A 6,222-nucleotide genomic window follows, 5' to 3' on the forward strand; every position below is an offset into this window, starting at 1 on the left:
CATCACTCCTGTGCTCCAATGGCCCTTTATCACTCCCATCACTCCTGTGTTCCAATGGCCCTTTATCACTCCCATCACTCCTGTGCTCCAATGGCCCTTTATCACTCCCATCACTCCTGTGTTCCAATGGCCCTTTATCACTCCCATCACTCCTGTGCTCCAATGGCCCTTTATCACTCCCATCACTCCTGTGTTCCAATGGCCCTTTATCACTCCCATCACTCCTGTGCTCCAATGGCCCTTTATCACTCCCATCACTCCTGTGTTCCAATGGCCCTTTATCACTCCCATCACTCCTGTGCTCCAATGGCACGTTGTGTTCGCTGGTCCAAGTTAAAGTATAAAAGGATAATTGATGATTAGAAACACTTTTGTAATTTTGTTACAGCCAGAAATGTCCTTGTTTTCCATGAAAACAGCTCAGTGACCCCAAACTTTTGAGCGGCGGCGTGTAAATATATACCGTGTATAAAATTTCTTACGATTTCTGTAAAACAGAAGCATAATTTCTGGCTGCAAATTATTCATGAGCCAAAACCCTCTTAAAAACCGCAAGGCTTTTATTTTCCGCAGATAAATCTTAAAGGCCGCTTTCTGGCTTCTCAGCGGACGGACGCGAGGTGACGGCGCCGGCGACTCAGTCGGCTTTTATACCGGTTTAAAAAAAAAAGAAAAAGAATGAAGAAAAAGGAAAAAATCTTTCATACCGGATCTTTCTGTCAGATCCGGTATGAATTCTGCCCACACTCCCCACTCAGCCGCTCCCTTGGTGATTACTGAGTTGGAGTCGGAGTGACTCTGATGGGGATTTAAAGAGACGCCAGGGATTTCCTCCTCTCTCTCTCTCTCTCTCTCTCCATCACCTCTCTCTCTCTCTCCATCCCCCCTCTCTCTCTCCATCCCCTCTCTCTCTCTCTCCCCTCTCTCTCTCTCTCTCTCTCTCTCTCTCTCTCCATCACCTCTCTCTCTCTCTCCTCTCTCTCTCCATCCCCTCTCTCTCTCCATCCCCTCTCTCTCTCTCTCCATCCCCTCTCTCTCTCTCTCTCCATCCCCTCTCTCTCCATCCCCTCTCTCTCTCTCTCTCTCTCTCTCTCTCTCTCTCTCTCTCCCTCTCTCTCTCCATCTCCTGTCCCCTCTCTCTCCCTCTCTCTCTCCATCTCCTCTCCCCTCTCTCTCTCTCTCTCTCTCTCTCTCCATCCCCTCTCTCTCTCTCTCTCTCTCTCTCTCTCCATCCCCTCTCTCTCTCTCTCTCTCCCTCTCTCTCCATCTCCTCTCTCTCCACCCTCTCTCTCTCTCTCTCCCCTCTCTCTCCATCCCCTCTCTCTCTCCATCCCCTCTCTCTCTCTCTCCATCCCCTCTCTCTCTCTCTCTCTCTCTCTCTCCCCTCTCTCTCCATCCCCTCTCTCTCTCCATCTCCTCTCCCCCCTCTCTCTCTCTCTCTCTCTCTCTCTCCATCCCCCCTCTCTCTCTCTCTCTCTCTCTCCATCCCCTCTCTCTCTCTCTCTCCCTCTCTCTCCATCTCCTCTCTCTCCACCCTCTCTCTCTCTCTCTCCCCTCTCTCTCCATCCCCTCTCTCTCTCTCTCTCTCCATCACCTCTCTTTCTCTCCATCCCCTCTCTCTCTCTCTCTCTCTCCATCCCCTCTCTCTCTCTCTCTCGCTCAGTCCGGACGTGTTGAGATCCCACAGGCTGATCATTCGGTTCCCTTTAGGGATAACCAAGCGGGGACCCCGAACCTGCGCAGCGCTGAGCGAACCCCGTAAGAAGATCAATGACTAAAACAAAAGCCTCGTTTACGGAAACGCTCAGATTTAACGAGGTTTTCATCAGTTTTTGGCTTTTTTCTAAACCGCGTCATGAATCTCATTCATTATTCCTCCTCCTTTAATTAAATAAAATCCGCGTTTAATGATTTCTGGGAATCGCGGCCGATCGATAATTCCTGGAAAGTCTAAAATGACTCAAAAAATCCGCGGCTGACGAGAGAGTCCCGGCTCCGTAACTAAAGTGAAAAGATATCGAGCGGCCAACGATCTGCCGACCGGCAGAAGCAACAGGGCCGGTCACTGATTTATCTATACATTATACAGGGATCCGGCTCGCTGATTTATCTATACATTATACAGGGGCCGCTCGCTGATTTATCTATACATTATACAGGGGCCGGTCACTGATTTATCTATACATTATACAGGGGGCCGGTCACTGATTTATCTATACATTATACAGGGGCCGGTCACTGATTTATCTATACATTATACAGGGGGGCCGGTCACTGATTTATCTATACATTATACAGGGGGCCGGTCACTGATTTATCTATACATTATACAGGGGGCCGGTCACTGATTTATCTACACATTATACAGGGGGCCGGTCACTGATTTATCTATACATTATACAGGGGGCCGGTCGCTGATTTATCTATACATTATACAGGGGGCCGGTCACTGATTTATCTATACATTATACAGGGGGCCGGTCACTGATTTATCTATACATTATACAGGGGGCCGGTCGCTGATTTATCTATACATTATACAGGGGGCCGGTCGCTGATTTATCTATACATTATACAGGGGGCCGGTCGCTGATTTATCTATACATTATACAGGGGGCCAGTCACTGATTTATCTATACATTATACAGGGGCCGGTCACTGATTTATCTATACATTATACAGGGGCCGCTCGCTGATTTATCTATACATTATACAGGGGCCGCTCGCTGATTTATCTATACATTATACAGGGGCTGGTCGCTGATTTATCTATACATTATACAGGGGGCCGGTCGCTGATTTATCTATACATTATACAGGGGGCCGGTCGCTGATTTATCTATACATTATACAGGGGCCGGCTTGCTGATTTAACTATACATTATACAGGACATCTCACTGATTATGTATACATTATACAGGGCTGTTTCTTCATGATGTTCAGCGTCCAGGAAGGGGTTAAAGCTCTCCCGCGATGTCCCTTTAAATCCTTCCCCTGGTGCTTCTGTTTTTCCTCCCCGCTATTGATTATTCCATGAGCTGCTGTTTGTGGAGCGGCTGCTTGCGCGATGCCCCGGGGAGCTCATTAACCGCATTGTGTGGGGTTTATAGCATCGCCTGGCAACCTGCATGCTCCAGACTCGCATCGGGATATTCAGGGGCCGGCCGGGGCCACCAGGGGCCCCGGGCTCCTTATCTGCACCCTCCGTGCAACCTCAACAACAACGGGAAATAAATAGAAATGATGTCATCTTGTTATATTATGTCCCGCCTTCCCTTTGTACAGCGCTGCGGAATATGCTGGCGATATATAAATCAATAAATAATAATAATATAAAAATAATAAACAATTCAGCATTTTCCTCCTCATAATGTGTTGTTTTTGGGTTAAAAACCAGCTGGCTGAGGCTCTGCTTTCTGATTGGCCGGCGGGGGACAGGGCCTCATCTGACTGCATCGCAGGTTTCCGTCTCCAGGAAGGAACATGTATGAAAAACCTACCCCGCGCATGCTTATATCCCCTCACTGTATTACCCTCTACCACTTCTGCTGGGAGGCCGTTCCACCCATCTACTACCCTTTCAGTGAGGAAAAATTATGTTTATAAGGCTAATTTGTTTTTATTACAATTTTTTGTTTTCTGTAGAAGATTCCGGAAAAGGTTTCAGCTTCTGAGTGTGGTGGAGATAAGAATCATTTCCCGGGAGGAGGCGAGAGTCCCGGGGGGCGACGCGGAGCACAGGGTCTCGAGAGAACGCTCTGAAAAAACACAAACAGCTCCCGTCGGTCCCGGGGCCCCTCTGAAGATTATTTCAGTATTTTTTAACCATTGAAATATATTTGGGGTCCGAGGCGGGACCTGCACCGTGCGGCCCCCGCCATTCGCCAGCCGTGACCTGGTCCCCGGTGATTAAATCTATCCATTGAACCATTTTAATCCAAGACATGTTTTCCCATCTACCACTTCTGCTGGGAGGCTGTTCCAGCTATCTACCACCATCTTGGTAAAATTAACTTCCTCCCATACCATCTGACCCTCTCGTCTCAGATTCTGGGGTCCCCTCGGTATCGCGGCCCCCTGGGACGGCTGGGATTGGAGGACGCTGCGTTTCCTGCGATCAGGTGTAAGCGGGAGATTCCCAACGACGTCTCCAAAAGTCAAGAGCGATAATCGCCCCGAACGCTGGAAACGATTTCCATAAGTAATAGAATTCCGCCGCTCAGAAGAGATGTTGCCACGGTTACCGGGATAAAAGGATGTATTTGTGAATGAAAGCGGGGATCGTACCCGAGAGAGGGGAGAGTTTGCGGGTCTCGGCCACCGGCGCTGAACACAACTTCAGTTTTCTTATGTTTTGGGATAAAATATCTTGGCCCAAAAAAAAAAACCTGAAAAATAATAATCTGCAGCAGAACTTCTTGGGGGGGGGTATTATTTAACAAATGGAGGGACTTCAGAAGCAATTGCAAGTGGCTTGGCATGTGCTACAAAACCTATTTTAAAGGTAACGTGTCATTGGCGCCAGTCGCTGCTTTAATAAAGAATGAGGAAGCGGATGAATGAATTCACTGCCGAGGAATGAAGTTTTACTTTACTGAGAGGGTGGTGGATAAGTGGAACAGCCTCCCAGCAGAAGTGGTAGAGGGTAATACAGTGAGGGTATTAAACATGCATGGGATAGACATACGGCTCCTGAATCTAAGACGAGACCAACGACTGTTTAAGTGTTTCTGTGTCCAGAAAATGCCACCTGGGGGGGTATTGGATGCCCCCGAGGGTCGGGTTGATGCATCTGATGCAGTCTGTAGTTTGTCGGCCGGGAGGGTGAATTTCCCATAAGATTTTCTGTTATTTTTAAGAACTGTTACCCTCCCAAAAGACCCCCGCGTTGTTCTGCCAAATCCCCCCCCCGGGACTTACCCCCCCCAACTCAGTCAACAAGAAGTAAACCGGCTACAACAACACAAAGGCAAAACCCTGTCCCATGCATGTTTAAATCCCCTCACTGTATTAGTCTCTACCGCTTCTGCTGGGAGGCTGTTCCACTTATCCACCACTCTCTCAGTAAATGTAATCCGTTTCTTTTCAAGTCCCAGTGTCGTGCAAAGATCTGGATCCACTGATTGTGGTTTAGGTGATGGAGGTCGGGGTGCTGGAGCTGCTAATAATATTCATGAAGTCCGGAAAATTCCGCCTATTCGCGATTCACGCCGCGTTACCGTCTGGCGGGAGATCCCACTTTAAAGCTGCTGTCCCGCTTAGACTTCCTTTTCTGAAGCAGCTTTATTGCGTTTCCATGGCTACGACCTATCAATGCCTGATTTTGTGTCACATGACAATTAAATCGCTGAACGTGTTGTTTGTGGGAAGGCAGTGATGGGAGTGATGATTCTAACGGATTTCTGTATTTAATGTAGGCGGAACCCCCCTCCCCAACGAGGTTATTAAAGCGCCGAGCGATACAAAGAAGCGGGACTGGAGTCACGGCGTGGGAGGATGTGCAGGTATTAACGTCAAAGAAACGAGAGATGAATCACCGCGGAGGCCGAAGGGGGCCACAAAGGATTCCCACCACGAGTGGAATGATTCACCGGTGGGGAGGAATAAGCCGGCGTGGGAGAAAGGACAACAATCAGGCAACAAATCCCCTTTAATTACTAAATAACGCGGCCGATCATCGCCCAAAACCAGATGCGGTGACCGCGGGTATTAAGTGCTGCCCCCTGCAGTATAAACTCCCAGCTGTTATACCTCACACAGACTGCAGGGCAGCACTCACTTTCCATTGGCTGGCGAAAGCCACACTCAGGGGTAAGTTTGTTGCCTGTTTACCCCAGCGTCTCCACCAAGTGCCCCCAACTCAGTGGCAGTTTGGCTCCCATTCGGCCCCCGTCTAGTCGCCCGTTTCTCCTGCTGTAAAGAATCAAACCTTAATCAGTCGTTGGTCTCGTCTTAGATTCAGGAGCCGTATGTCTATCCCATGCATGTTTAATACCCTCACTGTATTACCCTCTACCACCTCTGCTGGGAGGCTGTTCCACTTATCTACCACACTCTCAGTAAAGTAAAACTTCCCTACTTTCCATTAAAGCCTCCGACCTGAACGTCAGGACACACATTGGCCTTTAAGGTTGTGTACCGACTGCTTGAACGTCTGCATGATTTAGAGCATTAAAATACCCCGCACAAGAACCGCAGCCATCCACACGCTACACGCTACA

This window comes from Spea bombifrons, chromosome 6 (assembly GCF_027358695.1).
Source record: "Spea bombifrons isolate aSpeBom1 chromosome 6, aSpeBom1.2.pri, whole genome shotgun sequence".
Taxonomy (NCBI): domain Eukaryota; kingdom Metazoa; phylum Chordata; class Amphibia; order Anura; family Pelobatidae; genus Spea; species Spea bombifrons.